General features: G+C 34.9%; 1 protein-coding gene across 2 annotated transcripts in view; it reads right to left on the reverse strand.

The window, feature by feature from the left end:
- The window catches only part of MOS14 (ARM repeat superfamily protein), a 286,973-nt gene that overhangs the window by 41,128 nt on the left and 220,312 nt on the right, over positions 1–25,533 (reverse strand). The gene's annotated exons all lie outside the window — the stretch shown is intronic.

Genomic DNA, 25,533 nt, shown 5'->3' on the forward strand with positions numbered 1-25,533 from the left:
TAGAATTATTTGTTACTAAATCCTATTTCAAAAAGAGAACATCACATATGTAGAGTTGTGGGTGATAAGACTCCATCTAGGAGTGTCATGATAGGACATCACATATGTATGAACAAATGGTTAGCAGTAAAGTCACATGTTGAATTGCAAGCAAATGTGAGTAGAATAGTGCACAGAATCATCGATCCAATAGATTTCAGTTATTGGTCTGCATATGGTATTCTAGTATGCAGGGACAACAAAAAAATATTTTGGGGTTGGACAGGTTTTCAGTGCATACAAAAACAAATAAAAATTATATGTTTCACAAAGTTTTTGGGACATTGATACACAAGGACGAGATGTTTTAAGACTATTTTGGGGATGGCAGAGGACGACTACATAAAAACATGTATTCAATATAGAATCATTCATTGTATTAACATATACATCATAGAATCCTAAAAACACAATAATCTTCCAATGTTTTAGAATAAACTTCATGGTATCAAACATTAGATGAATTCTTGTGAATAGTTAGTCTAAATATCTACCTTGAATCCCCAATAAATTACTCATAGGATGTATTTTTTAGTAATTCAAACATAAGAAAGCATGCCTGAGTTTTCCTTGTCCCTAAAACATCCCCAATATGAGTACTTGAGCAAAACTTCTCAGGGACGCTACCCCCCACCCCCCATGCACACATATCATTGCCTATTTACTTAATATTTTTGAAACTGTTTTATAATTATATGTAGCTTTACCTAATTTGTTATATATTTTATAACTATTTTTTACTCTCTATTTTTAGACTCTCATTGTTTTAATAATTTGTTTATGCATATATGTGCTTATAGGTGTATATGAGTACATGTGCCTACATGCATATGAAGATGTATTTGCACATACACATAGATACAAACATACCAGTATTCATGCATGCAGGTACGTACCATTTTTTTCTCCTCAAATTCTTTCTGTTGTCTTCTTTTTTGTCCTAACAAAAATTTTATAAGTATATTGTTATTATGCATATATTATTTTATTCTACATTCATATAATATATAACTAATTTTATTCTTTACCTTTTCAGATCGTTATTTTTTCTTTTGTTCTCAATCCTTTCTTATTAATTTGGTTTTTCCCCTTCAGAATTTAGAAAAATAATAATTGAGATTGCCTCCTTTTTATTTCATTTTGGTCTTCTTGATTTCTATACACATTAACACCATTCCCTGTAATGACCCTTGTGTAATTCTCTCAATCTTGTGTGTGCGCATGTATATATTCTTAATGTTCTATATCCATAGAGAATGTATTTGAAATCCCTTATGTATTTGTCATGTCTCAAAGGGTGGGACTCTATTGATGTTAGTTTTATTTTAGTTTTATTTTATTATTATTTAGTAACAGTTAAACCACCATTTTTTTTGGATAGGTAATAGGCCTGGAGGCCATAGATTGCTTTGAAACAATTTACAAGACCCATCTCAGTTCAGCACCAAGGATAAGAGATGGGCAGGTACCCTTGGTTTAGCCCTTACAGAATTTTACATATCAGATTCAACCAAATAAAAACCCACTTCTGGTTCCATAATGTATAGCTTTATATCCTTCGAAGTCCTTGTTTTTTGTTCTTGAAAAATCAAAATTTTGGCTAAGATCAAATTGTTAGAGGATTAGATGAAGCATTAACCATATTTTGAAATATAGAATTATTAGATAGAAAACTTATCTCTTACTAGCCAAAATGGAGTAATGTATAAGAAATAACCAAAAATTATTTATAAAAAGTTTTCTTCAAGTTTTGACTATTGATATGAAATTTCCATAATTATACAAAATATCAGATTTTATTGATCAGTAATTTACTCAAGACATACATCCTTTCTTTCCTTTACATATAAATAAAAGATAATAATACAAATATGGTCATTCTTTTCTATACAAAGAAACAAAGTCATGAAACCATACTACTGAGAAGGGGTAACATGTGATTCAGACAATTCATCATAGGGATCGTTTGGCTTAATAAATTCGAGATTGATGTTGTTAATATCCTCCCATAAGCTGACTTGGTCATCGTTCATAAACTGATCGATCGAATCAAATCTGGGAGGGTATCTAACATGAAGAAAGTGCATAAGGAAATCCACATTTCTCCTCATGACTGGTTTCCACTTTTTTAATCTCTTACGGTCTGCATGCGAAGACAATAGAAAACAAAGGAACATTATTCCTTCTCATCATATTAAGATCATAGTTGCAGGATCTAGGTATCTTTCGATTTTCATTAATGTTAATCAGCACCTTCTCTAAATCTCCTAGATAGATATTCTTAAAGAGTCTCCTGCAAAGAAGCTCTATACCATATTTTTCAGTCTCCACCATATGTACCATTGCAACAAACATTGATGCAACGTTAGATGGACCTTTGTATCGATCTTGATTGAAAATGAACTCCTTTCCTAGTATTTTGTAAACCGCTCTAATGACCAAGAAATGTGTAGACATCAACATGTCTTGATTATTAATCCAGTTATAGGCCCATTGAAAGCTGTTTGAAATGCAGGTCCACACAACTTAATCATAGTTTCCATACTTCGACCTAAGATAGATTGAGCCCATATTTAAATAATGGCTTGAACATTATATATATAGAGAGCATATTAGCTAAAGGAGGAAGATGAAACAATGCATATGCGAACTGAAAGGTTAAAGCATTAATTTACTTCTAATATAATAAACATATATTAGAAACTTAAACATTTATTGTGTTCGCTGAAGGGTCACCCAGTAAAACTTAAGAGACATGACATACCATACCCAACTGTATGAGTAAATCAAAATTCTGACCAAAACCTGGAGTTTAGGAAGTAGTAATGATCAGATTGACAATTGGCGATATGACCAGGTTATTGGAGAAAAAACAAAAGTTACTATATTTAAAAAGCCAAGAAGATAACACTTCCTCTAGTTAAAGGGTCCTATGAAAAGGAGAATCCTGCAAATCGGACATGTACCAAACTAATAAATAATTTCAAATTCTTAATTGTAAATTTGGAAAAGATAACCCAACCAGACCAAATTGTGGTAAAAAGGTTGTAAGGAACAAACTATAAAAATAAAAAACCCAAAAATCCCAAAACCACATAAAGCATAAAACACACTTAACATCAAAATCTTAAAAGATAAATGAACAAGAAATAATAAAATAAGATTTAAGATTAGCCAGAGGCCTATATGCATTAATATTACATCTAATTTTTTTATAAAATTTATTGAAAATACTAAGTTTCATGCTTTGCAACCATATTGCCTCTATCTCATCTATAATCGCAAAAAACTCCACTTGATAGAAGAAATTAAATCTTAATCAATTTTTGGCTCATTTTGCATATCTTGATTTCTATTAATACAATTAAACCCAACATATCTAACAAACCAAACTCTGATATATTAAATGAGTAATTAACAAATTTTTCATTGAAAAAGGCACTTAATTGATTTAACCAAATTACAATAATATCTAGATACGTCAATTTTAGGAATGAGAATCTTATTCTATTCTTAATCTCTGAATCTTTTCCTATTACTATATAAATGGGCATCCTAACAATAGAACATTTAATATTTCCTTACCCAGAATACAATTACCAGTTAAACTTTATATTCCTGATCACCGCACAATAATTAATATCATGAAATTAACCCATGTATAATTCGTCTAACCAAAAAATATAACCAAGATATGGAAATCGTTGAAATCGTCAATAATACCAGAAATAATAAACAAATATAAAGCTTATATATGTCTTTGATTAAAACAACTAATTATCAAAGTATCACTTTAACCACTCTGGGTTTTTAGTATTTTACATACTGATACTATTTATAAACATAATTTGAGAACCATACCAAAAACATGAGTATATTAAATACAACTAAACTGAGAAACCTAAAACCTTGTATACATTGACATCCTAACCTAACATTGGAGTACTCTTCACATTTCTAGTCGGTCAATAACTATCAACTTTCCATCAGTGTTCTCTCCATCCACCGATATTCCAAGCCTTGTCACAGTAGAATCTTTTGCCTTCTTTGGGTTAATGGGTTTTTTCAGCCTTGGTAGAATAAATTTAAAATTATTGTGATCTTCTTCATTGGATAATGGAGGGGTTTCCATTTTTACTTTCTTAAAGAGTAGAAGCAGCCCGTGATTATTCCTTTCCTTGATTATAGTGCACCACCGAAGAAGGAAGTGAACATTGGACACCATTTCAGGCCATGCCCTATTGAATATTGTCTGATCCCTAATTATCAAAATTGGGCTAAGGTATATTTGTCATTTTTAGGCTACCAACATGCAAGTGCATATAGTCTTGTGGATATGGAATTTCCATTCTATTGTTGATATTAAAAACTGCATGATGAAGGCCTTTCATCCAAGTGGGATTAAAAGATAAATTCACATAATTGTACAGTATCCCACTATGTAACTCTAGCCTGGTGAAAAAAAGCTATGAAACCTCTAATAATCTCGCTATTCATTCTCTATTGGTGGATGTAGTTAAAATACTTCTCCCCTAGCACTCGTCCTACTGCTAACCAAACCAAATCATATGAGAGTTGCAAGATTCTTCCCCATCTCTCAAGTTTCACTAATCCTAAAAAAGCCACGGTTCTATTCTCCCGCTGATGGAAAAGGACTATAGCAGTGTCCATTTCTCTAAATGAAGGATATAGAACAGAGTGCAATATTCAGCACTTGAGAGTATTATCAGAGCCGAGCTAATATAATTTGGAATTATTCTAGATTTAATGAAAGAAGAAACCCAACTACTCATTGTGAAAGGTCGCCTAAAAAGAAAAGAATATGGGAAAGCCAAAATGTAGGATTAATAATTACGATCCTACCCTTCTTGTCATAAATTTGTACTGAAAATCAACTTGATTATCGAGACATAAAACTAATCATATTATTACATTATTAGTTTATTATTATCATATTGATTATTGAGAGATAAAACTAATCATATCATATTTGGAGATAAAAATTTAGTTTTACTATATTATTATTAAGTACTAGTTAAACTATCATACTTGTTTATAACATAGTTAATTTATATTATATCATTTTCAATATTATTATTTATTTTCCATAATTGCTATTCTTTATGTGATTATTAATTATTGTTTATCATTTATCATTTACCATCTAATAACTATACATTTCAATCATAATTTTTTATGTATTACTATGTTATATTATATTCATAAATAGATATATTATATTATTATATTACTATAACACCATCAATATATTGGTATATAGATTATGTTATATTACATTGATATATATCATTATATTATACTTTATTAATAAATTTTATTTATTTATTATTATATCAATAGTTAATAATATTGTATTCAATAATGTATATTCAGATTATTTTATATCATATATTTATCTTTATTGTTTATTAATCTTCCTATCATGAGAACACTATAATTAGGGTTCTAAGTGGGGGCCATGACAATCCTCCCCTCTTGAATTTGTCATTTGATCTTCATTAATTTGTAGCTCAGATTCATTATCTTTCCTACATATCTGTTAAACACTTGCAAAAGCACACATGTTAGTTAATCACAGCCTATGCAAGAACAAATGAATACAGACATAGAGCATAAACAAAGTAGACACATTAATGGATGAAGGCACAATGCAAACAGGAGGTAGACACACGAATGCATGAGAACACAAAGAAGACACAATGCAAACACATTAATGCATGATGACACGATATGCACAAAAAGTATAAATGTTACTTGATTTGAATGAGAAAAGGTTAAGGAAATGTTTAAACAATTTTGACCGTGAATGTCGTGACCGTGAATGTCGTGCTCATTTTCCCTGTCTAGAAATCAGAAGTTCTTGAGAATGTGAATTTTAACAAATTTCCTTTAGTTAGTTTTAAAATTGGGTGTCCTAGTAGTTCTCTCCTTATTGCAAGCTTTCTCTTATGTACCTGACTCCATAGTGGATGGTAGATTTACTGCTGCTCGAGTTTGGGCATGCTCAACTTGGGGCTCCCTCACATCTTTATCATATTGGGATTTTCTTGCCCTAACATGACCAATTTCTCCTCCACCTATGCACACTCCCTACCAACTAGGTTCGTGCTTAATTTCATAGTGGATGGCAAACTTATTGCTGCTCTAGTTTGGACACGCTCAACTTGGGGCTCTCTCAGATCTTTATCATATTGGGATTTTCTTGCCCCATTGCGACCGATTTACTCCTCCCCCTGTGCACACTCCCTATCCACTAGGTACATGCTTAATTCCATAGTGGATGGTAGATTGACTATTACTCAAGTTTGGACATGCTCAGCTTGGGCTCTCTCTGAGCTTTATCACATTGGGATTTTCTTGCTCCAACGTGACCAATTTATTCCTCCCCTAGTGCACACTCCCTACCCACTATGAATTTAAACACAAATAATTTTGAATATTGTCCCCTTCTGAGACCTTTCTTTAAAATTCCAGATCCATTTTTTCTACATCAGTTAAAATATTGTTTATTAACATGTTTCAATATTAGTCAATCTCGAACAAAATCTTTTTTTTTTTAATTAAATTGATATATATGTTATTTTAATTAATTTGGCAAAATTTGACTTAACTTTTTTCATATTACTATAAACAAATGCACATGCCATTCTAAATGTTATATAATAAGCCATAACCTATGTAATTTACAAACCTTTTTGAGTGCCTTAGGAAAAAATCAATCATGAATGTGAGCGGTTTCAAATTAGATTTGCTTGCAATCAATTTCTCCAACTTGGTTTTCTTCTCAATTCCAAGTCGATATCTCTTTGATGGACCATAAATTGTGCACTATTCATTGGGTATAATGAGTAATAGGTCACCATTTGTCAGGGATGATTTTGTTTTTTAGCAGAATTCATGCAGGAGAATTATCGCAAGGTAGTCCTTTTTCCGCCTTTATCTCTCCAGGTTATTGGCATGGTGGAACCGCCTCATCTATGTGGCATGTGATCTTTCCTACTAATTGTATGGTATTATCTTTGTTCCACGTCATCTTCATTGCTAAACCTATGTGCCAAGGCTAAAAGACTTGGTCAATTGTTGGTTTTTAATATTCCTTTCTTTTGCTTTATTTCTACCTTTTCGCTCCATATATCTCTATGTTGTCCACGTGTTACAAGAAAAATATTATTATTTACCTCTTTTGATGGCCACCTCTAAGTATTTTTCTTTATATAAACTATCATATATTAATTGTGTTGATCAGTCAGTTGTCATCCTTTCCAAAATGTTCCTTTATTTCTTTTTTTATTTGTTATTTCCTTTCATCATCAAGGCATCATCGTCTTCTCTAGAATGGGAAATTTCTAATGTAGCAGAAAAATAATTAATTTTTTATTTTCTCCTATCAATCACTACATACTAATGGTCTTGAGATTTTGCATGCTTCCTTCTATTATGAACTCTGTTTGGTGTTCCTCTTTATTTGCAACTATCTCTTTGCTTGGTCCTTGAACTTTATTCCTTATTGATATATTCCAGAATGATAAGTGATTTGTTTTTATCAATATCTCGTGTGGCATTTTCTTCTGTGATATATATCACGTGATATACTTTCATAAATGCCCCTTCCATTTTCTTTTTCTTTTGATCGTTTCTACCACTCTAGCCATGATGATTTGTTTGAATAGGTGTCACTGTTACAGTTGCTTCTCATTCTTATTGTACATAGATTCCTTGATACTTTTTTCACCTTCCCTCTATTTGCGCAATGGTAGAATCTTATCCATACCCAAACAATGAAATTGGTGAGTGGTATGAATCTCATCAATTCTAAACATTTGTCACTACATGATTCTGGCTTATGTGAGATATGCTTTCAAAGCACCACATACATCTTAACAGTCATAGCGTTTATCATTAATCATAATCTCTAGCCTCTCCAAACATCGTTAGTACCTCAAATATATCGAATAAGCAATTATATGGTCACAAATCCTACTTGCAGTTCAATATATTTCTATATTGGTGTAATGTATTATTAAATACCCGTGTTGAAGACGCTTCTAAACTGCTTGGAGAGTCTTCCAATGATGAATCAAGAAAGTAATGGCTCCAAATATATTTGTTCCTCTATATTCCTTGTGACTGGATAGTCAAACCATTTTCCAGATTGCTCTTGGGTCAATTGTAAGCTAGGTTAGATGCTTTAATGCATTTTTTTCCCTTTGATCAAATCTTAAATGCTTCTCCTATATTCTCCATCGTATCTATCCTTTTATACAAAATATGCATTTGCATCCTTCATTTTTTTGTTCATTCATGTTCCCTGTTCTTCCCATCAAGACTCTAGGAACATGCTCTGATACCATTTGTAATGACCCTTGTGGAATTCTCTCAACTTGTAGATTTTTATTTTTTTATTTTTTTATTGTTTTTAATGTTCTATATCCCCAAAGAATGCATTTGAAATCCTTTATATATTTGTCATTTCTCCAAGGGTGTGACTCTATTAATGTTCTTCATTTAATTTTAGTTTTATTATATTATTAATTAGTAATAGTTAAACTATCATATTTGTTTATTGCATAATAAAATCTATCATTTCGAATATTATTATTTATTTTCCATAATTGTTATTATTTATTTGATTATTAATTAGTATTTATCATTTTTTTTTTATCATCTAATAACTATACATTTCAATCGTAGAATTTTATGTATTACTATTTTATACTATATTTATAAATATATATATATATTATATTACTATAACACCATCAATATATTGGTACATAGATTATACTATATTACACTAATATATAATATTATATTATACTTTATTAATATATTATATTTATTTATATTATATCAATAGTTAATAATAGTGTATTCAATAATGTATATTCAGGTTATTTAATATCATATATTTACCTTTATTATTCATTAAACCTTCCTCTCAGAAGTAGAACACTATAATTTGGGTTCTAAATGGGGACCATGACATTGCCCCTTTATCTTGTTCGGTCAGGTGACAACCTTATATTTATCTTCTCTTTTCTTGCTCTACTCCAGATGGTGTTTGTGAAGGGCAGCAGCTAAACTCACAAAAATGTAACATAAAAAACTTTGAAAAATTTCAAATGTACAAAATGCACTTTTTTTTTGTTTCATTTTTTGTGGTTTAAAAGCAGTGGGGAAGCTGATCATGAAGATCAACTGGTAATTATTTTTGTAAAAATCTGTTGTATTTTGCACAATTTGAAAACAAGCATGGCAAGTCATTTTGTCATGAGCTTAGGTGCATCTTTCATGAAGCCAAAATGTCACTTATTGATTGAAGGAAAAAATTTACAGTCAAAACGAGAAATTATGCACAAAAGTAATATGAACTATGAAAATCATGACTACAATTGTATTAGATTTTAAAGTATAGCATTAAATCAAAAAATAATGATATTTGCATATCTTAGATTAAATATTAAATATCATTTTAAATCTTAAGAGGTGTTTTTAGTTTTCCTAAATGAACACCCTAACAATTCATAACAAAGTTAATGTTTCCTAGTATTCCCTCATCATCTTCATGCTGAAAGGCCATGGGCAAAGTGAAAATGTGCATAGAGCATTAGTGTGACAACATACATGATCAAAGGTTTGTCTAAAGAGCATGAGCAACAACTCAAAGCAAGTCAATAAAGAAAAGAGCATGGGGATTCAGTGGACATGTAGGGGTAATATTTTCCACATAGGTAATCTAATGGATGTAAGAGTATATTTTCCTCTTAGTCTAAGGTGTGTAACAATTGTTCCCTTTGCTCAAGCCTGGATCTAGGTTTTGGAGAGAAGGAGCATGGGGATTCAGTGAATATCTATTGTTATCCAATCTTGCTGTAGTTACTATATCTATGATTGGATTTCTTGATCAGTTTTCTGAACTTACATGAAACATTATTATTGAAAATGCACTTCTGTTGGAGATTTATTGCCAGAATATTTTGAGATTTCTTTTATCTGGATAATTATTAGGGTTTTTCTGGTGAAATCTGAAAAGTCATTGCATAAATATATTTATTTAAAATTAAAGTGATTCTGTTACGGGTTTTGAGAAAATACCCGATTAGGGATATTACAGTAAAAGTGTATTTTTTGAACTATACTAGTTACTCATTTGATATTGCAAAAAATGGCAAAGACATTGAGTGGGTCAAAGCAATCTAGAAGTAAGAGTTGGGAGATTCAAATGCTCATGACTAATCATCATAAACATTTTAATTGTTTATATCTAATGTGGCATCTACCTTTAATGTCTTACTTTTCTTTTTCTTACAATGTGTTAGGTTTTCGAAACTCAATTCGCAACACAACTATCATCTTACGATGACTTGTGGAGGTGTCAAATACATTGAGAGTTATGATCATCAACAGTATTTTAAGTATATGCAGGAAATCAGGTACGCATAACAGAAAATCTCAAAGCACTAAACTTTTATGATGAGTGGTGGGCTTGAAATTTGGTGAACTTTGTGACACAGGCCAAAGCCATTCAAGATTCAATTTTCCATGTTCACCATCCTAATCCTAATGCTTGTTCATCTACTTCAATATAAGCGAGAATGGGGATTAGTATGAAAAAACGATCTATGTTCAGACCTTACAACAAGGAGTTCTTGCTCCAAAAGGAAGGATTGTGGACCTTTTGTCAAGCTCTAGCAATGGTGGTAAATGCTCTCAACTTCAAGTTCAATCATACGAATGGGAAAATAAAGTTTCCAATTAACTCTTTCTACCTTTTCTCTTAAACAATGTTTTGTGGCTTGCAAACAAAAAGATGAAATTCATTTCTAGAGTCCAATTTCATTATGAGCATGTGGCCTTACCAAATACATATTTGTGGATTTCTTAAAAATTGAGTCGTTAGGAGAGAGAAATTCAGGTTGCAAGTAGACTTCTACTCTTTGGCTTGCAATATCATATAAGTCCATCTTATGTGACTTTGATAGGCAGGCTTTGACTGATAAATCATTGAATATTTTGAAGTTTTGAGCTTTTTACATTCATAAACCCTACGAAGCTAACCAGTCAACATTGTGCCTCTCATTTCATGTGCAAAATATTGCTCGCATTGACTAAATCCTGAGACAACAATCTTGTACTGGTGAACACTAAATATAAGGTTTTAAATTTTTTTCTTAGTATATGTTTTGCACAGTTCTAGATTTCTATAGTTGTACACCCTTTAGTCAAAACTAAAGATGACTTTTGCCACCAGTTATATCTTCCTTCTTTCTGCACAAAGCAATAATTCTTTCAATCAGAGCTTTCCAATCATAAATATTTGAATAATGTACCCCTAGGGTTATGACTTAGTAGAAAGGCTTGGGTACAGTCATGCCTGTGTCAGTCTTCCTGTCTCTATAAAGAATTATTAATTTGTGTAGGTCTTTTTTTCAACGCATAGAAGGACCTAGATTTTTATTTTATTTTAAATCCCTTAATTAAACTTCAAATAAATGCAATGGAAATGAAGAAACTGTAGCATTGAATGTGTAATGAACACAAAAAAAGGTAAGCAATGGAACACTTTGAGATGATCCTGTTAAGGATCTATATGTAAAGATTTACCAAAACTTTTCCACTTATAATGAAGATGAAGTTACCTCTAGGCTTAATGATAACAGTCATCTATTATTACTGGACACAAACAATATTGGTTTCTCTTTCATTTTTATTATAACACTCTCCTCTTAGAATCCGTGATATCCCGAATGTATATTCTACTAATTCTTCTCATAAACAGATTTCAAAATATAATAGATAACTCATGCAAACCCAACAAACAATGTAAATCAGCAAATGAACCGATAATGCTCATTAAAATATTCAGTTTTAAAACATCAGATTTTCTATTGTATTATAAATCAGCAATACAATAACACGCATGGAGTTGTAGGGATTTTGAGATGGACACGGAATATGAAGAGGAGCCCGAGGAGGTTACAAGGAAGAAAACTACTGTTAATTCTGGTATTGCCACCAGAAATAAGGGGAAGAAAACCGATAGGGTTTCAAACATTCCCGCTGATGATGAACCTCTGATCAAGAGGATGGAGCGGAAAGCTAAGAATATGCTTTCTCGAGGGAGGGTTGATGACAAAGGTTTTAAGGAGGCGGATTCTAAAAAAGACAATATGGAAAGAGATGAAGATTACCTAGCTCATAACAAGGACTATGAGGAACAGGGGTATTGGAAGGGTATCATTGGTAATCCAGGATTGATGAAAAGGGATATCAGTAGGATGTAGGAGCAGATGCAGGACATTAGGAGAGAGTTTGATCAATTAAGCAGGACCACCAGAGGTGAGAGAACTCTTGATCAGCATCTTGATAGACTTTCTAAGGTGATTAGTAATGCAGAAAAGGTTAAGAATCTGATGAAGAGAATTCCACCCTTGGAAGCCAATAACAAAGCTATGGAACAAAAGATGAAGGATTTGCAGAAAAGGCTGGATTGCATGGACAACAGAGTGGTCAACACTAAGAAGGCGGTTAAGAAACTTGCTGATCAGAGTTGCTCCATCTTGAAGACTGTGGTGGACAAAATTAACACTTTGTTGGACAAAATGGAATAGGGGAGAATCCAAGGTTTAAAGGACTTGAAAGAGGAACATGGCCCCAACAAATGTACCAGGGATAATTCTAAGAAGATCGAGGTCATGGAAGCCAAAAAAATGGATGATCTGAAGGCCTATGCAGATCAGGCTGTTGTTGTTCGAAACACCCTGTAGATGTCTTTTTGTTGGCTTTTTTCTTTCTTTTGGTTGTCTTTTCCTACTGTTTGTATTAAGACTTATGGTCTTAGCGTTGTTTTTTGGTGTTGATGCACAGTACTTCTGGGCTTCTTTGCTTTTATTGTTAGCTACTTTGTATAAGGTTTTGAGTCCTTTAAAACCTGTTTTTACTTAATCAAAACATGCATAGAGTCCAATCTTACAAATTGCAATAATAATCAGATTGGAAACATATAAAAGAGCTTGTAAACCCAGCGTGAACTCTGACTTGAATCCACTACACTAATGAACCGGGGCTACATCTAATCCACCAAAGATTGTCTAAAGGTTTGCATCCTCAAGTATGAAATGGAAGATGTAAACTCTCCCAATGTTTCTCCAAGCGAAACTCAAATTCTCCAAACAACAATAATCCAAGCATGGTCGAAAATGAATGAGACTCCCTCTTTTTAATGCTCAATGGTGACTCTTCAACTGCCTTTTATCTTTTTGTCTTATTCTTCTTTGTCACCTTTAACTCACTTTAATATTAATTTGACCCATTTTATAAGTTTTCATTAAACTCCCTTAAGCCAAAATTAATATTTTATGAATGACTTCAAAATTTTTAATGTCTAAAAAGGGATCATTACAAGTCCTCCCTCCTCAAGATTGTTCACCCTAAAGAAATCACGAGTCCATAGCCAATACCAGGGTCCCATATCCACCTGCTAGCATCATTGTAGCCCATACTAGTAACTCTAAAGTCAGGACCTGCCATGCAATAGCACCAAAAGTGAGAATGCAACCCAACTATTAGTATGATCCCTAGATCCCATGTCAGTCTGTAAAGTACCGCTGCATTTGTAGGTTGCATGCCTCTGATCATAACTGCATCAAAACGCAAATTGTGTAGTACTATAACAGAATCCTTAAAATGCCACACAAACATCTGATAAACACCTAGATCCTCAGCCATCTTAACAATAGGAGCCTAGGAGGAGTAATGGGTGTCTAACAACCAATCATCCTGGGGTCACCCAACTAAACAAACAAATCACCCAACCAAAACTACGAATATTCATTAAGTTCAACTCATAAGTCCACTAAATATCGATGTCATAAACTAGACTAGCAATACAGAAGATGACATTGTTGGAAGGGAAACCATCTCATAAGGTGTGTGTCTCAAGGTGAGGTTACTCCACGAATCAACCTGCGACTCACTAACCTTTAGAGGCTAAACCAAATCTGGAAAAATAGTAGTTGACCAAATGTAGAACCCACTAACAATTGAAGTGCGTATAAAGAAAAAATCATGAGCTAGAAAATACATAATTGACATCTGATGAAGACTGGGTGATGTCTCTAGATGATCAGTAGAAACTATCAACATACACTATGGGTAATTTCGGATTATGAGCATCACCATAAGTACCAACACTCAAATCAACATCTCCATCAATGAAGTGATCACCATCAAGTGAAATCTTGGAGTTACTTTCATTTGTTTCATCTCCACATGTCATTCTCTAGGTATATAACTGTTGTCATAAAAATCAAAGTTCTCATGGCTGTCTTCATGTTGTCCAATCCACCCACTGTCATCATGTTGGTCAATCCCCCCACTATCATTCGTAATGACCCTTATCCAATTATCTTAGAACATCAGGACTTTTCTATTCAATCCTCAATAGTATTATATTACTTTGTATATATTTGGTCCTAATTTATGACCATTAAGTGTGTATCTAAATAATCTTTATTAAGACTCGTATTAATATTTCCTTTAAGATTCTAGATATGCTCAAGATAAAGAAATCTAGCTAAATTTCATAATAAGATTCCAGATTTAGATCTTGTAAATTTTTCCTTTAAAGATGCTCGATTAAGATATGACTCAGGGGAATTTATATCTATATTAATTGAGTATCCTTCTCCTCCCTCATCGATGATAGGAACAAATTATTGTTGTCTGTATTGATGTCAATACTGGTCCTTTGCTCTACACCTTGCTTAATACCTGTGATATCTATCTCGCTCGATATTGTTGTTGTCTCTCTTCGTATTCTTCCAACGGTTTCTGTATCTTATGATATTTCAACCTGAATTTATACTTGTGCATCAATGTTTTCCTTTAATATGCCTTCTTGACTGGATTCCAAAGATGGATTTATATGTGTCTTATGCTACGAATTTTGGATAAACGTAACTCTTACTATCACAACTATTCATCGTTGAATATACACAATTAGCTTAACACTGAAAACATCTTAAGGCGTAAGTTAAGTCATTAGTATTATCGCTTCCCAATAGTTGTCAGCTCCATCTTTAATATAACATGTGCTTTGATGTCAATGTGGCTTCTTGCAAGGTTTCAGATTGTAAGAAACTATACCAATGATATGTGGCTATTGTCATTAGTCGACAATATATATCTGATGCAGACCAAAACTGACATTAAAGAGGAGATACTTAAGCACTTTGATGTTCAAAGGTAAATATGCATGTTTCCTAGCAAGTAGAAATCATTTTTCTTGCCACTATGGTGCTTGGAATGACCCCTAGCAATCAAATCATATATTACTTATTATTGTCTATTTATTTTATTCTTTTAATATTACTTTTAATGTATTCACAGTATATATTAATTTATTATTATCATTTTATTGTAATGTAATAATTAAATAATATTATTCTTAGTTATTTACATTTAATACCGATAAAGAACTCATCTAGTTCAATCAAGTTAAATATATATTTACTATATTCACGTTATCATTATATCAATTGATATATATTATGTTTGGTACTTCTATAATTATATTATATTTCTTCTTTTATTTATTTGTTATTTAGTTATTACGATATAAATATTATTGTTACACTAATAATATATTATTATATTTCATTATATCATATTAATACTATTTATTAATCATTTGATATTATATTTATTATTTAAATATTGTGTCGTATAATTAATTTGATTTCTGAGATTGGGGATATCACAATCCACCCCACCCAAAATTGCTTCTCTTCAAGCAATCCAAACTCTCAATGTATTCAATCCCAAGGCCCTAAAACAAAAAAAATTCCATCGTAAAGTTAGAATAACAATATAAATTGAAAAATCGTAATATTTCATTTAAAATATTCAAGTATAAGGAAGAAAAGTTATCTTAGTATTCCCACGCTCCTTGTTATGTGTTTCCTTGTATCAATCCTCTTTTAGTGTGTATTTCTTTCTTTCTTCCTTTTTTCCTTAAGGAAGACTTTATCTTTCTTTTAGGTCTCAATGGTTATCCCTTTAGGATTTCCTCTCTTTACAATACTTAGGTGAGACTTTATCTCATCCCAAGATCTCTATAATAATTTCTCTGTAGTGGGGTGCCTTAGTAGTTCTCCCATAACCACAGTGTAGTAGGGTGCCCTGCTAGCCATTCTCCCTTTACTATCACTATGATAGGGTGCCCTCAGCTATTCTCCCTCAACTAATTTTGCAACAGGGTGCTCTAGCAGTTCTCCCTTAATTACAAACCAATAGGGTGTCCTTACCGTAGTACTCCCTAAAATACCGCTGCAATAGGGTGCCCTAGCTATTCTCCCTAATTGCACTCAAGTAGGAAGGTGCTAACAACAAGGTGTCATTAGCAGTTCTCTGTAATGTTCCCATTATAAAATAAATCATTTATCAAATTTTTGTAACGGGTTGATTGATTTAATGTATCTCGGACCCATTTTTATTTTTGCTTCCGTAGTTTGTGTCGCTGTCGGCTATCTTTGTACACCCTCAGAAAGTTTATCGATAGCTATTTAAGCGCGGCTTGTAGGTAGTCTTTAATCATGCTTTTGGATTATTTCTTATACTGCAAATTCCTGTTGGAATTTTGGATTGTTCGCCATTTCGGAAGTGAAAGATCTTCCCTACTTGGCTATTTCGATTTCGGTGGGATTTAACCCTCACCCTATTCTATTGCCTGTAACACTTCACTCAGATCTGGCAAATCGAAGCATCATCTTTCAGCATTTATTGAAGGGATTATTCATATTCAAGTTTTCTGTTGTTGTGTCTGATCTACTTGTATTTTGTATGAATGTGTTGCATTTATTATTGTGGCTCAAACACTTTCCGTGCAGTATCTAGGCAACTCCGTACGGCCCTTTCATTGCCTGTACGGCCTCCACTCCACCACGCACCTTTCACCAACTCCCCGTACCCCCTTGCACCTTTCGTCTACTAATCATACGGCCTATCTAGCCTTGACTCCATACACCATCTACCACGCTGCCATACTTCCTTCCCATTCCCCTCAGCCATCTTGGCTCTCCCCACACGCCAAACTATCATTCCCCGTATGACCTTTAACTCATTTCCAAGACACTTCCACTATAGCACCCGTACGGCAATCTCTTGCACACTGTACAGTAATCTTTGGCATCCGTACGGCCACCTCTTCTAATTGCCCTCAACAAACCGTACACCCCCTTGAACTGTATAGCCTCCATTCCCTCTGCGCACATTGAAGAAAAATGTCCTTTCCTATTCCGTCTGTTTCAGAGAGATATTGGTGAATACGAGTACGGGAACGAAACCTCGCACTGCTATCAAAGCTGGTGATCTTGCCAGCTCGTGAACAGTGAATAAGAGTTTATAGCCGAAAGAGACTACGGACACATTCCGTTGATTGTGTGGCTGCCGAAGCAGAACCAACAGCGGCCAAACTCGTGGCACTACTAAGGGAATTTGTCAAGAATTAGGCCTAGACCATTGATACTCAACAACTCATGGAAGAAACTCTCAAGAAGTTGGCGAACAATAAAATATCCGGAGAACAAAATGGTCATAGCATGGACTCAGTGTTGGGTAAATCAAATCCTCATCCAGCACGCTCTCGACCTTCCATGCCGACTTTTCCCCCACAAACGAAGGCGCAACACAGAGGCAAACAATCAACCTTTGAAGAAATGCAAGAACAACTAAGAGAAGACTGGAAGAGTGCAAATCTCGAGGAAGATATATACTACAAAGATTACGCGGATTTGAGAATGAGATATTCGGGAGGCGGAAAAAGAGGATATTTTAATGATGATCTCAAAAGAAAGTTCAATAAAGTCAATCTATCTCCATTTGATGAATCCAATTCCATATCTGCGCAAGCGTGGGTAATGAAGGTCGATACTTACTTCCAGCTGAATCCTATGACTGAAGAAGAAGCAATCAAATTTGTGGCGCTGCACTTGGAGGGAGTTGTGCATGAGTGGTGGCATCACAGCACCATCACATTAGGACATGATCAAATAAATACTTATGCGGAATTCACCGAGAGATTGATAGAGCGATTCGATGGTAAAGATCTGGAACTCAATTTCAAAGATTCGGCACAACTGAGACAAACTAGATCAGTCGATCAGTTCAATGCAGAATTTCAAAAACTCTTTGTTTTGGTCACGGACATTTCTGAAAGAAAACGGGTAGTGCTCTTCATGGATGGACTGATAGAACCTCTAAAAGGTTGGGTAAAGGGATTTAATCCTGCCACCCTGTCGAAGGCAATCATTAAAGCACGAAGTATGACATCGTCATCAGCGTCATCCTCTCAAAGTTACTCACATTACAAACCGCCGACGTTTCCGAGGGACAAACCTTCGCCTAGGAAGCCGTCGTTAGATGAAGGTACTAGACAAGAACTCCGAAGGAAGAAACTGTGTTTCAATTGCAAGGGACCTTGGATGCCTAGCCATAGATGCCTCGAAAAGGGAAAGATCCATTACATTGAGGTCGTGTCCGATGACAACGATGAACAAGAGGAAATGCTCGCCGAAGATCACCCACATTACGACAACACCGACATGGTTAGTTTGAATCATATGGAAACAATTGCAGCTTTGTTGTGGCGCGGAGGAACCATTGCCATAGCTGGCAGCCCAAGGTGCATAGTTTTTCGAGTACAGGGTACCCTTCAGGGACAGAGGATTACGGTGATGTTGGATAGCAGAGCTGCTCTAAATTTCATAAACTCATCTCTAGTGAAGCGAAGAGGTCTACCCACGGAAACACACGCAGGCTTTCAGGTCAAGGTTGCTACAGGGACTCTTTTCCGTGCACGCACCTTGTTCCTCAGCTAAGTATCATAATGGTGAATCACACAGTGACTGAGGATTTCTTCATAGTAGACCTGGATGAAATGGAAGTTATTCTAGGCATATAGTGGATGGAGACACTTGATGAATACACTCAAAGTTTCAAATGGATGGACTTCACTTTTGTTGTCGATGGAAAGAAGGTTGTCCTCCGTGGAATGGCAAATGAAGGTCCGAAGCAAGTTTCTGCGCATCGGATGGAGGAAATTTTTCGGCATGATGACATTGCGTGGGCTGCGCATTGTTTTATCTTAGTGGAACATATAAAAGGGCATCGAACACCTCCACAAGATGATGAGCTCCAAAATATTTTGAGTAAACATGATAAAGTTTTCATTGACATTCCTCCTAGCATACCACCTCATTGAGGGTTTGAGCATCCTATCAAGTTGGAAGTAGGAGCCAAGCCGGTCATAACCACACCGACCGCCATCCGAAGAAATTCAAAGATGAGATCGAAAAAACAATTTAGGAACTGCTAGAGAAAGGATGGATCCGACCCAGTTCCAACCCTTTCGCGTCATCTGTGGTTTTGTGTGATAACCCTTCACTGCTAAGCCAGGAAGCTTTACATGAAAAACTATATTTCATTATTAATATAGTAAATCCAATTCTTTTAAAAATTATTCCAAGATGAAAGTATGTCTTTTATAAAATTAATTATTTCAATAAAATATATATATATATATATATATATATATATATATATATATATATAATATATATATATATATATATATATATATATAATATATATATATATATATATATCATTATTGACTTTAATTAATCATTGTTAAAATCTCAAGGCCAAGATTATCCATAACCTAGGATAATCTCAATAACCAAATAATAAATAAATGATAAATATCTATATTTATATTTATAATTGCAATTACATTTAATTATTAAATTATAAAGCACTCAACAATATAATTGTTACATAATGAAATCAAAGTATAACACAATTAAACAAATAATACATAACATAGGCGATTAAGGGAGGATGCGAAAAATTAAATCAATTAACCTAAAATCTATCAAAGGTCACGATTGCTTGATGCGCTCAGGAAACATATAAGACTTCAATCGCATCAAATGAGGAAGGCAGAAAAGATCATAGCATTCAGAGAAAGTGAAGGTGGAAGTATTCAACGAGAAAAGGAAGTCTTCAGGCAGCGTAGGAAATTGCACCCTAGTGGAGGAATATGTGATAGAGGAATTATTCACTGCCAATCAAGATACTCCAAGATAGTCATCACAAGCATCTGACGCAGCAAATAGGAAGCAGATCATACCACGATTCAATAGGAAGCGGATCATACCACGGTTCAATCAGAAATAAATAGAGATAACTAATGTGATCAGACATAGTGGCAGATAAAAGAATAAATAATAATAAAATCCTCATCACCGCAAAACAACAATGAGATTTTTGATACGTAACACTAAACTCCAAGTGTGAATAACCAGGCCAACCATATAAGTTGAAAACGAACATATATCAGGAATTTCGAATTGCCATACCAAAAGGACAAACCTTGATCATTTAATATACTACACAAGGATAATCATTAACAGGCAGACAAGGAATAATCAGATGATTCATAACCTGTTAAATCAGATGATTCATAACCTGTTAGTCCTTATCTGAAATTAAGGCAGAGACCCACAGGTTCTCTAAAGGGCTTTAATAACTCTATCTCTATGAAGAAAAGAGATTGAAGCAAGGCAGAGATTTAAAAGCTCTGAAGGTCAGTATACTGAAAGGATTAATTCATATGCATATGAGAGGATGGATACACCATACAGGTTATCCATAAGGCCTAGATGGCGTAAGCTTCTAGGAAAGATGGATGTCTCGGTAACGAACATCCATAAGGCTTAAAGAGGGGTCTTGTGTGAATAATACTTAGTGGAGAATTAGTTACAAATAGCTAAAATTCCCCATGAACTAAGTATCAGATCACAGCCCAGCTTTAAGAAAGGAAAATAATTAGATTAGACCATTAAGTTATTTATTTTAATAGGTTTATATATATTTTTTCTAACTCATGAAGATACTAACCATCATGCAGGTGTAGAATCAAGAAATAAAAAAGAAGAATACAAATAAATCCATAAACTAGGGGACATCACATTTTGGTCAAAAAGAAAGATGAGATGATGCGCATGTGTGTGGACTACTATGCGTTGAACAAAAATAAATAAAGAATAGATATCCCATTCCAAGGATAGACGAGTTGCTGGATGAGTTGCATGGCGCAATCTATTTTTCGAAAATAGATCTTTGTTTCGGATACCATCAGATCCGCATGAGGGAGGAAGACGTAGAAAAGACGACCTTCCGTTACCACTACAAACATTATGAGTTTCTGGTCATGCCATTTAGATTGACCAACGCACCTACTACATTCCAATCATGCATGAATCGCATTTTCAACAAACAACTGCGTAAGTACTTATTGGTATTTTTTGATGATCTTATTTATAACAAGACATGGGAGGAGGACCTAAAGCATCTGGATGAAGTCCTAAAGATCATGGAGGAGCAATCTTTGTTCACCAAGCAATCCAAATGTGAATGCGACATGACAAAAATATTGAGGCATGTTGTCAGTAAATACTGAGTTCAAGTGCATCAGGAGAAGATTCAGGCTATCCTTGATTGGCCTCCCCCAAAATCACTCACATATTTGCGAGAATTTTTTGGGCTATGCAGTTATTAACGGAGGTTCGCCAAAGGATTCTTTGCTCAATGCACCTTTGACAGATCTGACAAAGAAGGGGTCTTTCTAATGGAACAAAAAGGCAAAACTCACTTTCGATAACCTGAAAGAGGCAATGAGCACTTGTCCCATACTTGCATTACCTGACTTCACTCGACCATTCATTTTGGAGTGCGACACGTCCGGAGAGGGCATTGGTGCAGTACTGATGCAGGATAGACACCCCATAGCTAATGAGAGCAAGAAGATTACACAGACAGAACGCCTCTATTCCATCTACAACAAAGAGATGTTGGCCATTGTACATGTACTAACCAAGTTCCGGCAGTATCTGGTAGGTGCCAAGTTTTTCGTGTGCACTGATCTCAATAGTTTGAGATATTTTCTGGAGCAACAGGATTTGAACAAGAGGCAACATAAATGGGTAAGCAAGGTTTAGGCCTTTGATTTTGACATTGAATATGTAAAAGGAAAGAACAATGTGGTAGCAAATGCTTTGTCCAGAAAGCCCACCATTTTCTTACTAACCTAGATTTCAGCCGATTGGAAAGCACAATTGTTGGTAGAATATTCCAAAAACACATTTGCCTGTGAGCTAATGGATGGCATCGCCAAGGAAGACAGGTATAGTGTAGTAGATGACATCATTTACTATAAGAGTCTGATATTCCTAGTACCTGAATCTAAATTGAAGCAGAAAATCTTGAAGGAGTTACATGACTCACCCTTGGCAAGACACCCAGGCTTCCTCAAAACGTATAGAAGTCTACAAAAGAGGTTTTCATGGAAAGGATTAAAAGGGGACATGTTGCACTATATAAGAAAGTGTACGGTCTGCCAGCAGAACAAATCCAAACATACTCTGCATGTCGGGTTACTGCAACCACTGCCAATCCCAAAACATAAGTGGGAAAGTATCTTGATGGATTTCATAACGGGGCTTCCCAAGGTGAACAAGAAGGATTGTATTTTTGTGGTGGTTGACAAAGTATGCACATTTCTTCGCCATCCCCTCAGAATTTCAGGCGCCAAGTTGGTTTTTAGAGAAATTTTTCATCTGCACAGGTTACCTTGAAACATTGTCAGTGATCGAGATGGGCGATTCGTCAATATCTTCTAAACAAAACTGTTTCGGATGGCAAGGACAGAATTGTCACCAAGTACTAGTTACCACCCGCAGACAGACAGACAAACAGAGATTGTGAACAGATGGCTCAAAGGTTACCTTCGAAACTACGTTTTGGCACAACAACGAGCATGGGTCAAATGGATCCATCTGGGGGAATATTGCTACAATACCATGTAGCACATGTCCATCAGAATGGCACCATTTAAAGCTTTGTACGAGTTTGAACCCCTTTCCTTCATCGACACAGTTCTGGGAGACAATCGTGCACCAAGGGCAAGGGACTGGCTTCAAGAGAAACAAGACATTCTGAAATGCTTGAAGGACAATCTACAGAGAGCAGAAAATCAACAGAAGATGTACACCGACAAGACATAGAATGGAGAGGAGTTTCGAAGTAAGGGATTTGGTCTATCTCCGGCTCCAACCTTATCAGCAATCCTCATTGAAGGAGAAAGGAAAAGAAAAACTGAAACCCCGATTCTATGGCCCCTATCGTGTAACTCACCGCATTGGGGAAGTTGTCTATGAGCTGGAACTTCCGGATGGTAGCCGTATTCATAATGTCTTCCATGTTTCTTGTCTGAAGAAAGCCCTAGGGCAAAACATCACAATTGCTACCGACCTCCCACCACTCAATGAAGAAGGCAAGCTCATATTGGAACCGGTCGAGATCATCGAAGTTCGTGAGAAGACTCTGCGAAACTGCACTGTGAAGGAATATTTGGTGCGTTAGAAACACTTGCCATTGGACGATGCGACATGGGAGGGTGAGCACATTCTCCAACACTCGGCATTGCATTTGCTTGAGGACAAGCAAATTTTGGGACGGGAAGACTGTAATGTTCCTGTTATAAAATAAATCATTTATCAAATTTTTGTATCAGGCCGATTGATTTAATGTATCTCAGACCCATTTTTATTTTTGCTTCCGTAGTTTGTGTCGTCGTCAACTATCTTTGTACACCCTCGGAAAGTTTCCTAATAGGTATTTAAGCACGGCTTGTAGGTAGTCTTTAATCATGCTTTTGGATTATTTCTTATACTGCGAATTCCTGTTGGAATTTTGGATTGTTCACCATTTCGAAAGTAAAAGATCTTCCCTACTTGGCTATTCCGATTTCGGTGGGATTTAACCCTCACCCTATTCCATCACTTGTAACACTTCGCTCGGATCGGGCAAATCCGAGCATCATCTGTCGGCATTTATTGAAGGGATTATTCATATTCAAGTTTTCTATCGTTGTGTTTGATCTACTTGTATTCTGTATGAACGTGTTGCATTTATTATTGTGGCTCAAACACTATGCGTGCGGTATCTAGGCAACTCCATATGGCCCTTTCATTGCCTATACGGCCTCCACTCCACTACACACCTTTCACCAACTCCTTGTACCCCCTTGCACCTTCTGTCTACTGATTGTACGGCCTATCTGACCTTGACTCCATACGCCATCTATCACACCGCCATACTTCCTTCCCATTCCCCTCGTACGGCCATTTTGGCTCTCCCCACACGCCAAACTATCATTCACTGTATGGCCTTTAACTCATTTCCAAGACACTTCCATTGTAGCACCCGTACGACAATCTTCTGCACACCGTACAGTAATCTCTGGCATCTGTACGGCCACCTCTTCTCATTGCCCTCAACAAACCGTACACCCCCTTGAATCGTACAACCTCCATTCCCTATGCACACATTGAAGAAAAACGTCCTTTCCTATTTCGTCTATTTCAGAGAGATATTGGTGAATGCGAATACGGGAACAGAACCTCAAATTCTCCATTAATTGCCACTTGTTCCTTTCATTTAAATTGAATATTAAAGCTCTATTAATAATCATAAAAATATGTACATATATGTATTGTTAGATATTTACATTTCCTAAGTCAAACTTCTTCAAAGCTTCAATAATTCTCTATTCCCATATCCTCTCTTGATCACCGTTGGCACTTTTGTTTGAGGTCTCTTCATTATTTATTTCATGCATTGCTTCAATTTTAGGGAGTTTACTTTTCTTGTCACACTTATGTCCAGGTTCCCAAGTGCCTCTGCATCTAAAACATATGCCTTTCTTCAATGTATCCTCTTTTTGTTTTTGGGCTTACTTACTCAAGCATCAATGTCCTCGGCTCCATTTCGCTTTGCAAAAATAGCATTCTTTCTCTCTTTGGTCTTTGCGTGAATCTTCATTTCTATGCTCTGCCTTTGTCGAGAAATTCTTAGATCTTTCTTTTGATGAATTTGATTCTACCATTTTTGCTTTTCTAATGGCTTCTTCAAAGTTTTGTGGTTCATGCGGTTTAACAAACTGCCTAGTGGAGTCTTTTAATCCTTCTGTAAATATATCAGTGAGTCTCTTTTGGGAAAGGTCTGGAACTATAACTGACAACTCTTGAAATTTGCAAGCATAGACTTCCACTGTTCTAGTTTGTGTAAGTTGAGTTAATTCTTGGAAATACCATTTGATGTCCTTATCATGAAATCTATTCATGAGCTTTTGGGAGAATTCTTCATAGGATTTTACATCTTTATGTCCCAATGAGATATGCCCATGGGTCCACCAATCATGTGCTACTCCCTCTATATGCACTATAGCGAATTGCAATGCATCTTCTTCCATCATGGGATTTAAAATAAAAAATGTGTTTAATTTTTCTAACCATTGGCGTGCTATAATCTTTTTTGAACCATCAAAATCTGGAAACTTAATTTTGTTAA

The sequence above is a fragment of the Cupressus sempervirens genome, chromosome 6 (assembly GCF_028749045.1).
Source record: "Cupressus sempervirens isolate cs-2001-9-10 chromosome 6, ASM2874904v1, whole genome shotgun sequence".
NCBI classification, from domain to species: Eukaryota; Viridiplantae; Streptophyta; class Pinopsida; order Cupressales; family Cupressaceae; genus Cupressus; species Cupressus sempervirens.